The 20,534-nt window shown below is 59.8% G+C and overlaps 1 protein-coding gene and 1 long non-coding RNA gene across 8 annotated transcripts in view; one reads left to right on the top strand and one right to left on the bottom strand.

Moving 5' to 3' along the window:
- Syn3 (synapsin III) overlaps positions 1-20,534 on the top strand; it is a 288,914-nt gene that overhangs the window by 154,041 nt on the left and 114,339 nt on the right. The gene's annotated exons all lie outside the window — the stretch shown is intronic.
- LOC106025545 (uncharacterized) lies at positions 7,848-13,801 on the bottom strand. 3 transcript variants are annotated; one of them, XR_010049523.1, is made up of 4 exons: positions 11,660-13,801; positions 10,450-10,918; positions 10,042-10,302; positions 7,848-8,384 (listed from the first exon to the last, which is right to left on the bottom strand). It is a non-coding gene; the product is annotated as an uncharacterized LOC106025545 (long non-coding RNA). The 3 variants fall into 3 exon arrangements; XR_010049522.1 differs by having other exon boundaries at positions 7,848-8,381; positions 10,450-13,800; XR_001199139.3 differs by having other exon boundaries at positions 10,450-13,799.

Below are 20,534 nucleotides of genomic sequence, written 5' to 3'. Positions count from 1 at the left end.
CCTCCACGCCTTGCCCAGGTGGGTGCCCCCAGGCTCTGCCCAGGGAACAGAGTCCCCACCACCACCCAGCGTCTGCAGGTCTAGCAATCTGTGGCAAAACACAGGGACGATACATGACAATAGCCACCCTTTATTGTCACTGTGCTTTCTATGGCAGCACAAACACCTGCGCAAACAACTTAAAAGGAAAGAAGGCCTCAGAGGTCAGGGGGTCCATTGCTGTGGGCCTGAGGTGAGCAGAGAGTCATAGAGGAAGGGGCTGGGGTATAGCTCAGCCGTGTGGCACCTGCCTGGCACATGCGAGGTCCTGAGGTAGATCCCCAGTACTTTCACCAGCACTGGCCAAAAAAGATGAAAGAACTTCATGGAGGAAAGGTGTGGGGGACCAAAGCTGCTCACCTCTGGGGCAGCTGGGAAGCACAGAGAGCCGGTGAGAGACAGAGCCACAGGGGCCCAGGGCCCGATGTTCCCATGACCCTCGCTCCAACCAGCCCAGTTGCCTCCAGGAGCCATCAAATCACGGCCTCATCAAGGGCTCATCCACCATGAAGTCAAGGCCCTCAGAGCCGATCACGTCCCAAAGCCAGTGCTTTGGGGAGGCTTCCAATCCATCTCGAGTTACGCACATGGCCCAAGAGTGATAACACGCGGATTATCTGATGTCAGGAGAAAGCAGATTCTGCTGCTACCCTGCTCGGCCTTCTGCTGGGTCCCTGTCACATCACACGAGACCCAGACATCTCGACCTCCAGCCTCTCTGGACACGGAGCCCTGCCTGCCCCGCTTTCCCTCCCTCCAGGAGCTTTGGTCCTGGTTATCTTCAGCCCGGGTCCTCATCACCTTCCCTGAGGGCTCTGTCCCAGGCCAAGGATGCGGCCCTGGCCTCCAGCTTGGCCTCCTTTTCAGTGCTGATGCTTCTGGGTTTGCTCATTGTCTTGGCAACAAGAAACAAGTTGCAGAGGCCTGGGCTCCTGTGCACCTCTGCACTGCTCCGTCCCAGCTCCTCAGCCGTAAGCTTCTGCAGTAATGGACCAGTAGCCTGGCGAGGTCCCTGCTTTCCAGATGAAAAGCTTAGTCACCTGTCCAGAGTCATCCTGCAGGAAGGGACTTTGCTGAGGTCTGTCTGATCTAGGTTCCGGGAGGGATCCGCCTAACGGTGAAAGGAAACGAGGGCCTGGGGCTATCGAGGAGCCCGTGGTAGCAAGGACAGTGGGAGATAAGATTGCGCTTGGGAGCTCATGGTGCGGGCCTCCCGTTCACTTCACACACATGCACACCCATGCGCACACCCACATGCACACCCACCTCTTGGGCACGTTGTGCATGGTGTGTGGAGGGTTAGGGCGTTAACAGACAGCACACAAAGGCAGGTTGTTGCAGGGCCCCATCACAGAGGAGGAGGGTGCCTTGTGCAGACCACGTCTGCGGAGGTTGTGCGTGGCAGGAAGACGTCCTCCGGCCATGGGTGCCTGCCTCCTGTGGGGAGCTGCAGGAGAGGAGCCAGATGCAGAGCCTGGCTCTGCGACCAGGTCTCAGAAGCCAGCGGCCATGGCCACGGGTCCCAGGGTGCTGCCCGCAGCCACCCACCCGCCCCTCACTCTGCTGAGTGGGCTCCGTTGCTGCTGCCATAGCACGAGTGTCTTCTTCTTCCTGCCTCTGGCTTTTTACAGATGCTTCCCTTTGCAGTTACCCAGGTTTATGGGCGATTGCATGCAAAGTTTAAAGCATTATCGGCGATTCCCACCCCGAGTGCCCAAGTGTCTCTGTATTGCTGTGCTCCAGCCTCCTCCATTTTTTCTCTGTCTGCCTGTCTGTCTTTCTGTCTCTCGCTCGCTCACTCTTGCTCATTTGTGGAGGTGATGCCCCTTTAGCCCCTGCTATTTCACTACACGCTTCCTAAACATAAGGGCACCGCCAGCCTTGGCAGTGTGACCCGAGGCTCAGCCCTGCGCCGCTCACGGCCCCGCCGCCCCCCATGGAAAGTGTCACATCCCAGATGAAGGGAAGTCCTGAGAGGAGACCTGTGCACACAGAGTGCGTTCTTCTTTCCTTTCTCAGAGTGGCTTTCATTCCTGGAATTTCTTCTTCCTTTTCCTCCATCAGGTCAGTCCCTCGGGCCGAAGCAGGCTGGTTCTGTCATGTGCTGGGCCTGTGTTTAGTCAGTGCTGTGCTGGGATGGACCCTGCTCTGAACACAAAAGGAACCACCCAAGGCAGATGTAGTCTGCCCGAGTTCTGGGGTCTGTGTTTGCAGTGATGACAGGTGGCAGACACGAGCACAGATGGAGGCCTGTTTGCACACATCTTAAGAGCAATGAGATGATATAACACAGAAACCCGTGGAGCCAAGTGGGAGGGCTCCCTGGAAAAGCAGGAAGCTGTACTGGCTCTGCCTACACTGGGGCATCATTGGTCAGCTCCTCGTTACTGCCACAAACTCCCTGAGGTTATCAGTGTGATGTGTAAAGGTTTGGGCTCTCAGTTACTTTTGTCTCATTGCTGAGACAAAATGCCTACACCCAAAGTTAAGGGAGGAAAAGTTTATTTATCTTACAGTTTATGGAGGTTTCAGTCCATAATCAACTGGCTCCAAGGCGGGGAGGCATGGGAGGGGCCACTGTTCATGGTGGCAGGAAGACAGCAGAAGAAACACCCCAGGAGGAAAGAGGCAGGCTACCTGCCCCGGCAGGTGTGCACCCTCAATCCTGGCGTCATACTTTGAATCAGTCACAAACTCTAGATTCACCCACCTCCAAAAGAGCCTAAGACTGCACGAGGCCTTGGAGGGACAGAGATGCAAACCATGGCAGCTCTGAGTTCAGAGGCCTCAGGCCGTGGTCAGTGGGTGCCGCCTTGAGCCTGGGCGGGGCAGCATGTTGCAGCAGGAGCTCCAGTAGATGAAGGCACTTGACTTACTGTGGCTGGGAAATGAAGAGAAAGGGGCCGGTGGGCCCCTTCATCCCCCTGAAGGGCACATACCTGGGGACCCCAGCTCCCCCCAAACCCCCATGTTTGCTATAAACCCAGGCAAACACACATGGGCAATGTCCGCACATCACCGCGGGGCAGGGGCTTCCCCAGCCGGTGTGCAGTGGGGCAGTGAGCCCTACATGAGGCTCTACTAACAGGAGACACCTCGCACCCCACACAGAGCACCCTCCATCCTTCCAGGACTCCCGGGCAGTGGCCTTAGGAGCCCATTTCACGGTGGGGCGTGGAGGCCCAGAGGAAGGGTTCATGTGCCTGCTGCCATGGCTGACACCAAGACCCTGGTGTGAACCCTTTCGTGCTCCCAAGAGAAAAGCAGCAGGAGACACGATTTGGGTGCGGGCTCTGCACCCCTCCCTCCCAAGAGCCCCAAAAGGCAGCACAGTCCCAGCCGCTCCCTCCCGCCCTGGGGCTCCCTGACTGTCTGTCCCATCTTCCTGCCGCGCACGCATGCAGCAGGGCCGGGCCCCATCTGCCTCTGGCCAGCGGTGCCTTCTCCCTTTCCAGCAGGGTCACGGGCCCAACCGGTGTGGCCAAAACGCGGGCGTGTGTTGCTTTCTCCTCTCGGGCGCAGAGCAGGAGCTGGCTGTGGGGCCTCACGCAGGGGCTCCGTGTCAGGCCTGCTCCGCACACCGACTGCCGCTGACCTCCCGGAGACACAGGACCGCAAGCGGCAGCGTTTCAGCGCGGGGCGGGTGGGAGTCAGCACGGCTGTGTGATCTGTCACTGTGGACAGTCGCGTCACTGGTGGTGGTGTGCCGTAACACACCTGTCTCATGCCACCGTTTCCATGGAGGGCATCTGAGGCTCGGCCTGGTGCTGCTGGGCCTTCTCCACAGCGGAAATCCAGCTGGTGGCTGGGGCTTTGCCTGCTCCGAGGAAGGACCTGCTCTCTGGCCCAGGAGACTGCTGGCCGTGCTCAGCTCCTCGCTTTCTCCTCTGTGGGGTGGCGTCTGTCCACAGTCTCTTGCCGTGTGACTCTTCCCACGGGCTGCTCACTGTGCGACAGCTTACAGCTTCGAGGCAGGAAAGTCTCCTCCGGGTCCAGCGTTGAAATCTTGTATGATGTGATTGTGTCCACAGGACAGCACACATCCTGTCACCTTGGCTGCATGCTGCTGGCTGAAAGGCCACAGCCCCAGCCACATTTGAGGAGAGGGGATTGTGCCACAGTGCGACTACCCGGCGTGGGGCACCACAGGCCTCTGGGCCCAGCCCCCAGACAGCATCAGCAGAAGGAGGAACCATTGCTCTCATGATGGGGGAGCAGGAGGCCAAGTGGTTCCCTCTGGGCTGGAAGAAGAGCAGGTTATTCTTAGCTCCTGCCCTCAGCTGACCCTTGCCCACGCCCACACGGAGACCCCATCGTCACCCCACCAGACACGCCGCAGGGACTTTGAGGCCCAGATGGTTCCCAGCGTGCTGCAGGGGGTAAGGGCCAGCCGTCACCTCCCCAGCGGACTCCTGGGGGAAGGTAAAGGCTGCCACCCAGTTGGTCCCCAGAGACGCTGCAGGCCGCGTTGCATGTGTGGGTGGAACCTGGGATGGGGCTGTGGGGTGCCTCTCCGTGGGGTGGCAGGGGCTTCCCTGGGGGTGAGCTGTGGGCCAGACGGGCTTGCAGCTCTCTCAGGTTGGAGGTGTTCCTCTGATTTCATAATGCGTGTATCTGTACTAGTACGTGTTTGCAGAACGGCTGACTGCGTCTGTCACGTGCAGCTGCTGCATGAACACGACACCTCTCAGTTCCTTTTTCCTGTCCCGCCCCCTCCTTCAAGCTCTTGGTCCCCTTCACATCTGCAAAACCCCATTTCATTCTTCTCCAGCTCTTTACTTTCCGTCCCTCCCTCCACCCCCAGCCATCTCATGTCCCTGCTTTGGAAAAGATCTCCTGCTTCCTGCTGCCTGGCTTTCCTTCTGCTCTTTATTTTCTGAGGGCTTTCTCATCAGGGAGACCATGCAGTGCTCACGCCGGCGGGTCTGATTTATTTTACTTGATACCGTGGTCTCAGGTGCATCCACCTTCCTACAAATGACTCACATTTATCCTTCTTTATGGCAGAGTAGGGCTCCTTCAGGTAAAATACCACCTTTTCTTTACCTATTTATCCGCAGATGGACACACAGGCCACTGTGAGCTGTGCTGCTGTAAACGTGGGTGTGTGTGGACCTCTGTAATATTATGTCTTTGGAAAGATACCTAAAAGGGCTAAGGCTGGGTCAAACGGAGTTTCTGGCTTTAGTGTTTCCCACGGTGTTTACACTCCCACCGACAAGGAAATGCTCCTCTCCCAGAGCCTCGCCAGCACTTGTTATTGTTTGATTTCTTGCTGCTGGCCAGTCTGTGTGGAGCGAGGTAGAATCTTGGTGCTGCTGTATCAGTCTCAGAATGGCCTGCTAATGGAGGATTTTTAGACTGCAGAGCCAGATGTGGACCAAAGATACCTTTTGTTTGGTGTGGGCAGCGTTTTTAAAGTGTAACTGACAAACTTGAAGGAAAATTCTGAGCTGGGGAACGCTGTGGGCTCACTCTGCTGGCTCCATGAGCAGGGCCTGGCCTCAGCCCTGGGTGGGAGCGGGCACCAGGGTCCTGGACCCCTAGCGTCCCTCCCAGAAGCTGGAAGGCCCAGTGCTCAGAGCACCTGCGTGGGCAGCAGAGACCCGGCCAGGAGGGGGAAGGCCAGACTGAGCCAGGCCACTGGGATCTTCATTTAGGCCTCAGGGGAGACCTGCAGGGCGAAAGCTTTATCCCAGCCTCAGGCCATCTGTGGAGAGTCTGAAACTGAAACCGAAACCCAGAGAGGTCAGGGCGTTGACCCCAGGCCACACAGCGAGCAGGACAGTGCGGGCAGCGCCAGCCCGTCCTGAAGATTCTCCCTCAGCTAGCTCTCGGGGATTTACCAAGCACTGACTTGTGTAAAGCTTTGCACTAGCATCCTGGGCGTGCCAGGAGGGTGAGGCAAGAGTGGAGAAAGACACAAGCTCTAAATGCTGTCTGCACAGCTCTCTGTTCCCTGCCTGGAGGACCTGAGCTGAGACCAGGAGCTCGGGGTCTACAGGGCGTGGTGGTTCCAACAGGGAGAGGGCAAGACAGGATGGAAGGAAGGAGGACGAGAGGGCGAGAGGGTGAGAGGATGAGAGGACAAGAGGAAGGGAGAAAGGGAGAGGAGGGAGACAAGGAACGGCAGCGCTGACCCCGGCTCGCTGGCCACAGGTCCCTTGCACTGCGTGCCTCTGATCTGCACTGCCTGGAGGCTCAGACAGCAGCCTTCTGATCGCCTCAGGACGAGACACCAGGGCACAGGAAGGCAGCAGTGAGTCCAAGGTCACATGGCTCGTCCAAGGTCCCGCAGCTGGTAGTTCAGGGGCCAGGATTCCAAGCAGGCAGTGTCACGTTAGTTCCCAGGCTCTCGGCCAGTACAAAAACAGTGCATGCTTGAGGTCAAGGTGTAGCCCTGCCCGTCTGAAGGGTACTTGGCAGATTACAGGGCTCTTTGTGGCCAGGCTTCTGAGGGTGGAGATGGAGACAGAAATTTCCGGGGTCCTCAGCCAGCAATTCAGTACTGACACTCAGGGAAATACCAAAGCCTACAGGAGTGGGGCCCGGAACCGGGGCTGACAGCAGTGCCCCTTGAGTGTCTCAGCTCTGCAGCGCTGCACCAGCAGCCAGGGCACCTGCGATGTTGCCCGGTCCCCTCAACCCCGCCCCGCAGACTGAGAAGCAGCCACCTCACAGACCTCCTGGTCCCCCAGGTGCAGGGCCAGGTGCAGCCATGAAATTACAGCCCAGTTCAGCCCAGCACAAGCCAGACACAGCACCGCACACCAGGGAGCTGGCAGCTGCCCAGTTTGGGTCCTGGCAGCAGCCAAAGGACAAGCAGAGAGCTGGGCAGAAGGTTTCGGGGCAGTGGCTGGGCTCGGCAGGAAGGGGGAGCCCTTTGTTCCAGGCTGTCTGCCATGCTTGGCCTCTGTGCTCCCCTGCAGAATGGGGCGCAAGTCCTGTTCAGCCTGGATCCTGGGTGCTGGTAAAGAATACAGGAGCCAACCTAGGTGCAGTTGCCATAGTAACCTGTGCCTTGGTGAGGGCACTGGACGGCATGGGTGGTGGTCATCACCACTGCACACGGCTCACAGGATGAACAGGGAGGCCAAGAGGAGGGAGACATGGGGGTCTTGCAATGTGATGCCTTCAAGGACACCCACGGTGCTTAAGGACTTCCTCAGAAGCGCCCGCCCCTGAAGGGCCACCCTGAGACCGAGCCCTTAGCATGTGGGACTTGGGGATGCCGGCCCAAACTGCAGCACCCCGAAGGGCACCGCTGGAGAACCACAGAGCCAGGTGGATGCCCGGCCCAGGCCAGCTGTGTGCCTTCCGGCTTGTCATTCCGCCTCTCTGAGCCGGCCTCCTCCCCAGTGATGATTCCTAGTTATTATTAATTAATAATTAGCCCCACATCTGAGTGGCTCCGAGATCAAGTGAGAAGCGCCTGGCCAGTGGTGTTTCCGCGTGGTCACCCGGTGTCTTGCTCAGTGCGCTTCCCCAGGGGCTGCCAACCCAGCCGCCGGCTCTGGGCTTTGCTGTCGTCGGTCTGTGCCACCTCTCCATCCTTGGCAGCGACATTTTCTGTTGGTTTATGTGATCCTTTTCATCAGCATCCACCTCACTCAGCAGCCACGTGGGGGTGGGGCTGTGACTCTCTGGGGCCACCCCTGTGACCCCAGTGCCCACCACAAGCTGGCACATAATACTTGCCCAGTAAATGTTTGCAGAATAATGTCATAAAGGGATGGAGCGCCTCGGCGCCCTGGTGTAATGCATGTATCCGGAGCGGAAGTGATAGACACTTATTACTCTCAACGTCCTGCGGTTTCTGTATGGGGTGTTTTTATTTTAATGAAAGCATATCCAAGAGCATCTTTAAGGCGAGGCCCCGCTCTCTGCTTCTTTTCCACACGCTCTCTTGGGAGGAGCCATGGTTAAGTACTGGTCGCAAGGGTCACAGCGCCAGTGGACGTCGCCCGTCCCTCCCTGAGTCATGACAGGACAGAAGTTCCACAGCGTGGCCCACAGCACAGGTGCCCTTGCCCGGAGCCCCTGGCTGGACCCTGGCCAGCGACTGTCTTTTGCACCCCTGTGATGGAGTGGACGTGGAGAAGGTGACTCCTCTTGAGACTTCAGGTGGCAGGGCGGCTCGGCTGTGTCTGGCCATAATGGTCCCATCCCGAGGTGCTGCTCACCAAGCTGTCACCCCGCCAGGCCCCGGGAGGATGGGAGCATTTGTCCTCGGAGGGGCACACACAGCCTCTGTCACTGCAGGCACTGAGGCTCTTCGTGGCTATTTCACGTCTCCCGCTGCGTGACTTGGGTGGCATCTCGAGCACTGCATGGCTGGTTAACTGCTGGTAGAGGACAACTAACCTAGCAAGTTAAACCTATGAACTCATGGCTGTCATCGCTCTGGTAAATCCGAGGCTAGCATTTAAGTAAGAGGGGAAAATGAGTCAAAGAAAATCCTGAGTAAATGCGAGGGTAAGCCATGAAAAACGGCAACATCTGGGACGGAGAAGTGAGCTGGTGTCTCAGGGGCGCTGTGCCCGGTTACTGTCTGGTGTCTGCCCACCCTCTGGGACAGCCTGGGGACACAGCTGTCTTTCACGCCAAATCGCGACACCAGCACCCTGCCTAGACTCTGTGCATGGCTGGGAACCAGAAGGTGCCACTCAGTGACCAGGCCTGGTGTCTCTGGGGCTCTCAAATATGCTGAGGCTGGGCCCTCCCGTGCATGGGAGACAGCACTGCAAGGGGTGAGACCTCTTCTCCCTGGACAGGAAGACGGGCTGGGGCTGGCCCAGGCCAGGATGTGAACTCAGCATCCCCAGCGTCCTCCCTGGCCTGAGATGAACCTGGCACTGCCACTAGGGTAGAGAGGGCACTTTGGGCAGGGTACCCCAGCTATGCAGTCCTGGGAAAGCTATTCAGTGTCCCTGCTGTCTCCTCCTTTGTTGGAGAAAGCCACCCTTGCAGCTGGAGATGTCCTAGGACAGAAGTAGCATTGGTCCTGACTTAGAGATACACAGTGAGGCTCCCAAGGGCTGCTGACCCAGGCCTGGCCACTGGAATGGGGCATCCTTGCCCTGGCCTCTACAACCCTCCTGCCAGCGTCTGCACCCCGGGCCATGTCCGCTTCTGAACCCCAGCTGGGTGCAGACTTACTCCCTGTGTCCTCACCTGGAGGCAGCAGCCCTCTGCGCCCAGCGTGCCCTGCACCCCACCCCCTGCGGTTCCATGACACTGCCCAGCAGTCTCTGAGCCTGTCCTGCTGCTGACTGTGAGTCCATGAGGACAGACACGGCGTCCTTGAGGTCCAGCCCAGGCTCAGGCACATAGCAGACCAGGGCCTCGTGGCTGGACGTGACCACACCGGTGTCTCCTTCAGCCTGCTAGGCGCTGACCAGAATTGAAACTAGCAAGCAGCAGCAGATTTCACTTAACCATCTGGAGCATCAGCTTCCTTGGACAAGCTGGGGGACCTGGGTACCTCAAACTGTCCTCCCTCCTCCCGCAGGGCTCGCTCCCCAGCCACGCCCGCCTGGGTGTCCGCTGTGCCTGTGCTTTGCTTTCTCAGCCAAGTTGATGGCCCTCGCAGGACCACCAGCCCCAGCCCCTCCTCTGCTTTGTGTTTGTTTCCCGGCCACCATAACCCCAGCAGCTTTGCACCTCGGCCCTTCCGGCACACATGCATCCACCCACAGCTGGGGAGGCCGGAAGTCCAGCATCACGTCCCTGGCTGAAATCAAGGCATCATGAGGACCGCCCTTCTCTAAGTGGCCCTAAAGATGGCTCCTGCCTCTTCTGTGGCTGGTGGCTGCTGGTGGCCTGGGCCGGTGGCCCCTTCACTCCTCCCCCTAGCCTCATGGTCACGTCTGAGACCCTGGGCGATGGCTTCTCCAGATGTCCTGGGAGGTTCTGCCCTGCTCTCTAGGCCGACACTGCCCTGTCCCTGCCTTGCAAGACCCCGGCCATTCCTGAGACAGACAGTTCTCCACACACACCCACCTGGTGTAAACTGGGCCACAGGGTGTCGCCTGGAGAAATGTGCCCCCACCCGGCTCTAAGCTTCATTGTGGAAATGCAGTTTCCTGCCTGCTTCCGCAGCAGGGAAAGCCCTAGCAGAACGCAGTGCTGAATTCCCTGGCGGGAGGAGGGGCGGCTTTTTGGGAAATGGACCAGGGCAGTGGTGCCGTCCACACGGGCCTCCGGTGCCCATCACTGCACTCACTTGGTGGCAGAGTTCTTGGTATCAGCAAATCTCCTTCCCTGCGACAGAACAAAGAGAAACTGAGGCTCAGAAAGGTCCGCTAACTGGCTGATTGGCAGCTGGTGGGTGACAGACTTGGTGTGGAGCCCCCTCCCATGGACATCCCTGCAAACAGAGGCTGGGGTGTGGGGTACAAAGAGCCTGACCTGAGGTTGGGGGCTGCTTCTGACGTCTCTTCTGACACTAAATCTGTGGGTGAAAACTTCCGTGCCATACTCAGCTTTCAGAGCTTCTTCACCTACTTGGTGGACTTCAGGGGACCAGCCTGGGTCCATGAAGTAATAACTAACATTTGACTGAGCACTGATCGTGGGCCACGCACGATTCTTTATTCCATGCAAAGATGAACTCACTCAGCCCTCACGGCACCTAGGCAGGGTGGCGACCTTATTCCGCCGCCGTGCGGAGGAGGAGGTGAGCACAGAACAGTGCAGCGCAGGGACCCTGAGAAGGGAATCGGTGTCCATCGCGGCCTGGAAGAGGGGAGGGCGAGCAGGCTCGGGAGGGCTTGGGAGCCACGGGGCTGGCAGGGTGGTCCCCAGCACCGTGGGGAGAAGTCACGTTCCCCGGCCACGTTCAGATGTGGTGTGTGTTTCTGTCACCTGTGCAGCCAGGCTGGGGCGGGGGGACACAGAAAACAGTGACGTTTGTAGTAGAACAGCAAGTCAGTTTTGACGTGGGAGCCGGTGGGTACACACCCACACGGCCAGGGTGGTCCTTCCGTAAATATGTGCAGTCTGGAGCTCAGAATAACGGTGGGTCATCAGAAAAGGTGACAGTTAAGAAACTCACCAAGAAAGCTGGTGAGTTCAGAGTAAAGGAAAGGTGGACAAAACCTGTGAGGAGCCTTCATTTCAGGGATTGAGAGAAAGGACCAATCAGAGAAGGGGAAAAAGAAGGAGCTGAAAACACAGAAGTGTACTGTTGTTGGAGCCTAGAAATGAAAGAGTTCAAGAAAAAAGTATCAAATCATCCAGGGAGGCCCAGAGCAGGAAAAGACCGCTGAGTTTCCCAGCAGGAAGCCCGAGCTGGTTATCTGGGAGCACTTGGCCCAACAGGAAAGAGGAGGAAATGGAGGGCAGGAGATAGAGGGCGTGAAGGAGTCGCCAGGAGTTCCGCGGTGCCGTGCGGAGCTGTGTGCCGGTGACGGGAGTTTTGAAAGGAGAAAAAAGAGGAATCGGAAGAGAAGACGCAGGAGAAGAAAGTGTTTCAGAAAGACCTGAGTCACCCGGGCACGGGGTTCCCGAGGCCTGGAGACAGAAATCCAGAGACAAGATACGCTAATGATTCCGAGTCCTCATCTAAAGGAAAAAAACCATAAAAATTTCAGAGAAAGAGAGATTCCAATCTACTTACAAAGGCTGGAAGGGAGGCGACACCGTGTTACTCATCTGCAGAGCAGGGAGACTGGGCCAGCGCTCAGACGGTGGGAGGAGGGTGCCGTTCACACTGAGAGGCTCGAGTAGCCCACGGCCACCTTTCTGGGGAAGTGGTTTAAAGGTGCATGCGTGTGTGTGTGTGTGTGTGTGTGTGTGTGTGTGTGTGTGTGAGAGAGAGAGAGAGAGAGAGAGAGAGAGAGAGAGAGAGAGAGACGGTCACCAGCTATCCTCTGAGGGAGAAATTCCAGGAAAGTAGCGAGTGGGTACACGAGAGGGTGGCAGAGGGTGTGAAAGAGAACTAGAGAATACCAGGAGTGTGGAGCTCAAACAAAGACGCTGCTGGGGAATCAAGCACAGAGCAGGGGGAGAGGGGGCGTGGGGAGGCCGGGGCGCAGCACCAGAGCTGGTGTGTGACACCCCAACACACCGCAGGGATGGGCGGGTGCCGGTGACTGCAGCCCAGGACCCTTCTGTGATCACAGGCTCCAGCCCGTGCTGGGCTTCGACGTGGGGGCAAGGAGAGCTCCACGAGGGCGAGGAGAGAGCAGATTGCTCCCCAAGGCCGTGGGAAACGTGGGGAAGGGCGGCTTGGGACGCCGGGGCTTGCTGTGCTTGGTTGGCTGCCGGCTCTGGGCTGTGGCGAGCGCAGCGTGTGGACAGGTGTGGAGGAGCTGAGCTGCTCACCTTGTGTGGTCAGGGAGGAGAGAGGGAGAGAAGTGGACAAGGACCACATACGTCTGCATAGGTTGGTCCCCACCTCTTCCGTGGTTGCGCGGTCACCTAGTCTTGCCTGGTTACCTAGCGGTCCCTTCTCCTGAAGTCTCTACCGCCTCCCCCAACACTTCAACTAAGAATCCCCATGTGGATTAGTGCACACATGACGCCAGAGCAGAGCCCTCGCCCTGGTCCCTCCCAAAGCCCTGCCTTCCTGTGCTGCTGCTGGGGCTGTGACTCCAGCCCTGAGCGGTGGGCTCCTTTCAGATCCGAGCACACAGTGTGGGTGTCCAGCACCGCACACATGGTGCGTCCTCCCGCTGGCGTTTCATTCCGTGTGGTCACTGGGCTGTAGGTTGTTACCCCTGCCACGCAGCCGGGCTGAACCCCACAGGAGGACACAAAGGGTGGAGGTTTTCCTTGGTTGCTTTTTGGTTTGCCTTTCTACTTCTGCACAGGAGGAACAAAGCTGACCCAGAAGTCTTACCTGGGCCTCGGGGCTGGGGGGAAGCAACAAGACGCTTGGTCCTCAGTGAGACAGAGGTGGGAGTCAGTGGTCGGGGTCAGGGGACTTCCTAAGCATGGGCCAGCAGACCCAGAAAGGCCTCAGGCACCGAACTAGGGGCAGGAGAGTGCAGAAGCTGCCTGGTTGGGCCCCCTTTTCCACCTGACCCCTCCGTGGTTCTCCGGAGGCTCCCGACGCCCCAGGCCTCCCCGGGGCTCTGCACACTGCCCCCAGCCTCCACGCCAGGAGGTGCAGCTGTCCTCGCTTGTCACCAGGAATCCCTGAGAGCCAAGCCCTCTCACAGGCCAGGAACAGGACGCAGACACCCTGGAGACGCAGGACCCCGCCCCAGCTTGGGGACCAAACGTAGTGCCCCATCGTGCCAGTTTTGGCAGCCCCATCCGCATGGAGCCAAGGGGTGCACGGTGCCCCACCAGGACCGTCCCAGGTGGCACCCTCGCAGGCCCGGCCTGAGCCGGCTCTCGAGGTCTGTCCTGCCCTTCCCCACGTCACCCCGCCCCCCAGGCCTGTCATTTGCTCAGCATCCTCACCGCCCCAGACCCAAACTGGTCCTGTGCCTTCCTGCTTCCAGTTCACCTCGGTCCTATCCGGAGCCCGGGCCACATTGTTCTGGGTTACCGGGGAGGGAATGCCGGCATGCCAAGCAGATCCTCACCCGCCGACCACCGCGAGGGCTGTGCTGGAGGGGCTGGGTGGTCAGCGGGCACTCGGGGCGGAGCCCGGACAGTGGGGTTTGCAGTGGGCATGGGGTGTAGGCATTTTTTCTCCCAGCTTGCACTTTCCTTACACAACTGCTGCTCCTCGGAGACCCCAGCGTTCCAGTTCCCAGGGCTAATTTTAGCTGCTTGGGACTAGCTTGCTCCGAGTGACCCTCACCCCACAGTCCTCCACCCCCAGTGCTTACCCTGCCCTCTGGCTCACACCCCGCTCCGCCCCTGCCCCGACGGAGAAGAGGAATTGCAAACTGGGCCAGCAAATGACGCGGTCCCCCACCAGCCTGGAGACCCTCAGAGACCGGAAGCTGCATGGTGGCGGGGGGGAGGGGGAATGACTTCCTAATAAGGATGCGATGTTTAGGGCCCCAGCTGGAGCTGAAGGACAGAAAGGGACGAAGAAGGAGGGCAAATGGGGACAGACAGACAGATGCCCGGCCGGCACCCAGCCCCGAAGCTTCCAGCCAAGCTCAGGAGACATCACCCCAGGGTAGGGGAAGAGACACAAATCCTCCTCACCCACCCGCACTCATCCCAGAGCCCGAAGGCCCAGCAGCGTGGCACAGCTGCCCCTCTCGGGGTGGCAGCGGCAGAGTCCGGAAATCCAGAGCAGAGGCTGAGCCTGGGACACAGCCCTGGGCTCCCTGAGCCGCATTTCCCAACCGTCTCTTGGGACGGGGGCGCTCTCAGCCTCCACCATCACCCAGTGGTGGGCACAGGTGCAGCTCCCTAGCTCGCCGGCCCAGTGCAGCCAGGGGCATGGCATCCGTGGGAGTGAGTGGACCTGCCAGGGCCTGGCCAGGGTGGCAGCAGCCACAGAGCATACAGACCTCTGCAGACCATCGGGAGGGCGGACAGAGCTGGCTCCACTCCCTAATCCTGAAGGCAGGCGGATCGCTGTCCCTGACCACCTGCAGCCATGTCCCGGTCCCCGAACTCTGCGCTCCTCTCACAGCTGCCCGCTGCACCCTTTGTGCCCCCTTTCTTGTCATCACGGTCACTTTCTGACCCTCAGTTTGGGGCCAGGCAGGCTTCTCCTCATCCAGGGAAGTAAATCTGAGGCCCCTCACCACCCACTCGGCTCTGAGGGAGCCGAGTAGACGCCCATCACCCCAGCAGTGCTGAGAGGCTGGGTCCCCGTGCTGAGAAGCCTGCAGGCAGGCTGTCCAGATCTGAGTCCCAGCCCCGCCTCAGTTTGCCCACCTGTGAAATGGTGATAAAGCTCGAAGGCAGCTGGGTAGATGTAGACTTTTCACGAAAGCCCCGCGTGCAGTGCGGTTAAGAGCAGGGCACCTGGTTAACCCCCAGAGCAGTGCTGGCCCTGTTTAGAAGGAGCCCGAGTCCTGCAGCCTACACATTCACAGCACACAGCTCAGGGGCACTCAGCAAGTGATTCTTGCTGTAGACGTGCAGTGTGACCACTGTGTGACTTTGGTCAGCGTAATCAGTGCTCTGTTCCCACGTGGTCACAGTGACCACAGCCCCTCAGTCCACCCTCACCTGTGCAGGGAGGTGGGTGCTGTCCCCAGACCTGGCAGGTGGGCAGCCGAGGCCCCAGAAGATGCAGGGCACTTGTCCTGGGTCACCGCCTGTCCCCAAGCCTGTGCGTCTCCTGCAAGGAGCTCCAGGCCCCGGCTCGTGGACTTCAGCAGAGTGACCTGTGCAAGCCTCCCCTCCACCCCCAGCTGAACTAAACCCCACTCTCCTGAGTCAATTTCCACCTGGCACCGTGGCCACCACCGTGTTCTGCCTGTTAGCCCTGTCCAGTGTGGATGGAGTACAGCACAGGGGACAGCTCCTTCCGTCTGCTCCTGGTTCCCAGGCACTGGAGACCCCGTGGTGCTGCCGTGGGAGGAGCTCGGTCCCTGTCTCGGCCAGCTGTAACCTGGGCTCTAGTCCTCCTCAGGGAGAGGCACCCTTGGAGCTGAGACCTCCGCCCAAGGCTGGCTGCAGAGGAAGGCCAGGAGGCCCCAGGGGGCCCTACTTGGCATCCCTGGCCTTCACAAGCCCAGGATGGGGTCAGTCCACTCCCAGCCCTGCCCGACAATCTCCCCATGGGCTTAAGAGGAGCTGCCCGCAGCAAAGCCTCCCGGACACTTGAGGTCTGAGGCTTCGCCTCTTCCGGCCTTCCCCGAGGTTTGCGGTGGTTTTGTTGAATCACTTTGCAGAAGTTAATAAACAGCAGAGGAAGGAAACCTTGCTCCAAAGGAACCCTTCTGTCGCCTCCAAAACAGAGCAGCTGTCCCCCAGGAGCTGCGGGCTGGCCTCTCAGGGGCTGCACGCATTCTGGAGCTCAGGCCCCCGGCCTGCCCCATCCCTTTGGGAGGCTCTCAGCACCCAGAGTCCCACCCCAGGGAGGGAGGGCTGGCTGTGTTCTGGGGCCTCGGCGTCCCCTGACCTTGCAGGCCCTCCCCACCCGGGACTGACCCAGCAGAACTGACCCAGCAGAAGCTGCCCTCGGGTCCTAAGGCCACCTGAGTTTGCTCAGCCTCCTCGGGGCACCCACACCTCTGTGACTTGGCTCCCTGGTCTTTGCTCATGTCCCCTGTGACTTCCCTGGACACCTCGCCTTCGTGAGAAGAAGCGACAGGGGCTTTTGGTAATGGGGGGCCCAGCCCCTCATGTAAGGAAACCGAGACCAGGGGAGCCTTGGGGCACTTGGCTGCCCCGACACAGCGATGGATCAGCTGGGGACCCCGGCTCTCTTCCCTCCCCTGGGTGGACAGCTGAGTGGGCACCAGGCGTCCACTGCTCCCCTGCCAGGGTGAGAAACAGAGGTGGCAGGAAGAGGTGGCCGGGGACAGACGGGTCAGAGCCACTGCGCCAGCCTGCGCTGCCCTGACTGGCCGCCTGGCCGTTTGAAGTTTCCTGCCGGTGGCATCTTCCCAAAGCGCCTGTCTGGCATGCTTGTTCTGGCTCCAGCTGTACCTCCCGTGGCATCTGAGGGCCGCTGAGACGCCCTCCCTCCTCCCCCCTGCCTGACACTGCCCTCAGCCCACCAGATCTGTGAGGCAGAACCTGGGGACCTCAGCATTCACCTCATGGGGCTGCAGCGCTCCCCTGCACGAGGCGCCAGGAGCCGCTCACTTGTCCTGTCTCCCACTCGGCAGCCTGGTGGGGACAGGGTGGGAGAGCTCCGCCGGGCTCCTGGAGGACACAGAGGCTGGCGGAGGGTACGAGTGGAACCAGCGGGGAGGGGAGAAGAGGGGAGAACCTGTCCTCGCCACCAGCTCTGTCCAGGTGAGAACCTCGGAGCGGCGGTGTGAGGGGCGCTGACTGGGAACCGCTCCACCAGGAGCTGCTCCTCCAGGGGGCTCAGCGCAGTCACAGGACGAGGCTCACGGTCCGCTGAGACTCAGAGGCTGCTGGTGTTTGGACTGAGTTAATCTGACCTCCTCATGTTCAGTGAGGGAACTGGGAGTTCAGAGGGGCTAAGCAGTGCTCCTGAGGCCACACAGCTCCTCGTTCCATGTCCAGCGTGTGCCGGCCAGCTTGGGAGTCCAGCAAGGGACCCCGGGTCCCACTTCTCCTGCCGCTGCCTCTCCCTCTGGATACTGCGGTGAATCACAGGGCTCGGAAAACAGAAAGCTCTTAGGAAGGAGGCCAGGATGTAATCTCATGAGCAGTCCTCATGTGTGGGCAGTGGACAGTGTCCCCACGGGGCCACTCCATCCTCGGGGCACAGTTTGACACTTGTGGAGCAGCCACCGGTTATCACATGTCCGTGCTCTGAGAGCCAGGGCGCCCCGGTCTCCGCGTTCTGTCTCAGCCAGCACAGGGACCCGCATCTGCAGCCGGAGCTGTCCTCTCCCTGCAGGCACACCAGCATCCGCCCGGCCCCACGTGGAACAAACAGCTAAGCCCACAGCCCAGCTCCCTGAAGGGCCTGGGCTTTGAGAACTCTCAGTATTTACCTTGCTTGTGTCAAAAATGCAGCCCCAGACAAATTGAGAGACATCTGACTATGTTCTGTGTTGAGAGTTGTTGATCATTACAAAAAAAAGTGTCACTAACGGCAACCCCTCCTCTGGGGTCCAAGTTGTCAGGAGACATGATCAGCATGGCTGTTCTGTGTTGGGAGCAGCGTCAGATCGCTTCCCAGCATCTTCTAGGCAGCCACAGCAAGGATTCTCAGTGGAAAGACATGCGTTATGTTCTGGTTAATCACAACTATAAGCTATTTGTGTTGGGCTTCTGCTGTCCCAGGCAGGGCGCCCTGGATTTTAAGTATTGTGGGTAGGGCTGGCTATGAATTCTACCTCAGTGCAGCATTGCACGATTCTCAATGCAGAGGGGGCACTGGGTTTGCAGGGAAGGGCTTTAGTGAGTGATGAGGAGTCACCCCCAACACTACGTCCAGACCTCTCCCGTTAGATGCTGAGTGTGTGGCATTGGGTGGGTGTGGTTTCCAGGATCTGAACACTGCCAGCTTTAGAGGAGATAATGACGGGGCACAGAGGCTGGCATCAGAGCCCTGAGCCCTGAGCCTCACCGGCTGCTACTTGGTGTTGAAACCTGGAAAACCTCTGGGCCTTTGCTTCCCTGTTGTGAAGGGAGACTGGGAGTGGCTGGGTGGCTCCACAGAGCGCAGTTCCTGCTGGGGTCTGTCCTTGAGGGACCCGGTCCTGAGCCCACGAGGCAGGCACGGGCGGAGGCAGGTGTTGGCAGCGCCCACTGGTTTGAACAGAGGAGGCAGCTGGTCAGGGAACTGGGCATCTCTGAGCACCCACTTTGGCCCCGAGCAATGGCAGCCACAGTGCTCCCAGCTCGTGGGGGCTGAAGCTAACAAGATTTCACTCACAGACAGTGCTGGACTCCGTGTTCTCAGGAAATGCGCCCAGCACAGGCTTCCTGCAGCCCCCGCCCTGCACACACACACACACACACACACACACACACACACGCCTACGCGCACATGCATACACACACGCACACAAGCTTCCTCCAGCCCCAGCCCAGCCCCAGCCCCTCTGCACCAGCCTCAGGGCTGGGAGGGGAGGACCTGGGGTCCCGCTGAGTCTCCCTGCGGAGCTCCCACACAGGGACTCCAAGTCCCATCCTATGCAGGGGAGCTGCCGCCTCCCTCGCAGGCCAGCGTCTGGGAGGGAAGTGACTCAGACAGGGAGAATTCTGGGGGCCTCGATGGCCCTGGCCTGGGCTCTGCCCCCCAGAGGCCAAGGAGAGCCGTTCCTCAGCCTGGATGAGCGGGACAGAGAGGCTTTGGCCGGAGGATGGAGACCCTCACTTCCCTTCCAGCAAGGCTGACAGGGCCGAGCCCGCCAGAGGAAGAGTTCCCGAGAACACGCCAGAGCTCGTGATGGGGTGGCGGGCAGGGGCAGGCAGCACATGTAGGGCATCAGACGTTACGCTGGTGTCTCTAGTGGACACATTTCTGTCAGTCACTGCTCAGTAAAACAGGAATGAATGTAGTTTTTGAAAGCAAAACAAAAAAGAGGGAAACTGGGTGGTTCACCTGTAACCCCAGCACTTGAGAGGCTAAGGCAGGAGGACGTTGCGAGTTCAAGATTAGCCTGGACTACAAAGTGAGCCCAAGATCAGGCTGGACTGCATAGTGAGACCCTGTGCCAGAGAGAGAGAGAGAGAGAGAGAGAGAGAGAGAGAGGAAGAGGAAGAGAGAATCTGCCAGTTGGAGGGAGAGGCCAGGGCCCTCGAGGACGGAAGCCCAGAGGGTGGAAGTGCCAGGGGCAGGGGCTCTGGGCAAACCCGGGCAGCTGTGTCCAGGTTACCGTCTCTGTGCACACAGCCCTCTACGGGCCCCTTGTTTCTCAGCTGTAAATGGGGTCATGACCTTGCTCGGAATAAGGCCTCGGGGACCTCGGTCTGTCCACTGAGCGACAGCTGAATGAAGGTCCCCATGTGTGTCGTGCGCCCAGTGCACACAGAGCCTCAGGAGTAGAGTGTGACTGACTAGGGCCCCTGGGGGACCTGGTGGCAGAGCAGGAAGCTCCATGCCAGCTCAGGGTACTATCTGTGGACCTCGGCCACCAGTGAAGGACTGTGGTGGGCCTTGGACAGCCCAACAACTGCGCCTGAGCCCCCAAGGGCTCTGTTGGCCTCGGGTCCTTCAGGCAGAGCACTGACCCTTCCTGTGACCCTCCCTGGAGAGCCCTGTATGTCACTGTCACAAGGCGGTCAGGGTCTTCCGGAGGCAGCCTGAGTCAGGCATGAAGAATTCCTAGAGGTGGCCAAGCCCCAAGTCCTCAGGCTTTGAAGGGGCAACGCCTGCCCGCCTACCTCAGAGTCACACGGTCAGCGGTCAGCAGGCCTGCAGGCCCAGTGCCCTGACCCTTCATACACTCTGACCTCCTGGCCCCTTCAAACTCACTGGGATTTGCTGGAGGGAGAGAAGGTTGGAGGCTGAGGCGGGAGGGTGCTGTCCCACGGAGCCTCTCCTGGAGCCACCAGAGCCCCAGCAGAAGGACGTTGGTGGTCGCTAGGCTAATCCCAAACCTTGTGGGTGAGGGGCTCTGAGGGCAGCCACACTTTCCCGGGGTGCCCAGCCCCCTGCAGGTGGACCCAGGCCTGCGCTCCCCCCCTCATCCCTGCACTCCCCACGTGCCTCTGCCTGAGGCCTGGAAGGGGCAGCAGGGAGCTGCCCTGGGCAGGCGCTGGAAGAAGCCAACGAGCAGCCTGGGGGTCACAGAGGCAGCAGGGGAGCCCTGTGGGCGGTCCATGAGCCAGACCCAGAGGGAGAATCGGGGAACAACAGGAAGGGGTGGCGGCTCAGCAGAGGCACTCGAGGGACTGGCAGGGAGGAGGGCGCCATTCGGTGAGGCGGACCCGGCGGCTGCTGGAAACTGAGGTGGCGCCTGAGAAGCAGCAGCTCTGGGGTGGCTGGGGTTAGGAGCCCAGATGCCAGCGCTCAGGCCCGCACTTGG

This window comes from Cavia porcellus, unplaced genomic scaffold, assembly GCF_034190915.1.
Source record: "Cavia porcellus strain 051 isolate PalLab524CR breed Dunkin Hartley unplaced genomic scaffold, mCavPor4.1 scaffold_8, whole genome shotgun sequence".
NCBI classification, from domain to species: domain Eukaryota; kingdom Metazoa; phylum Chordata; class Mammalia; order Rodentia; family Caviidae; genus Cavia; species Cavia porcellus.
This window is presented reverse-complemented; position numbering and strand designations above follow the sequence as displayed.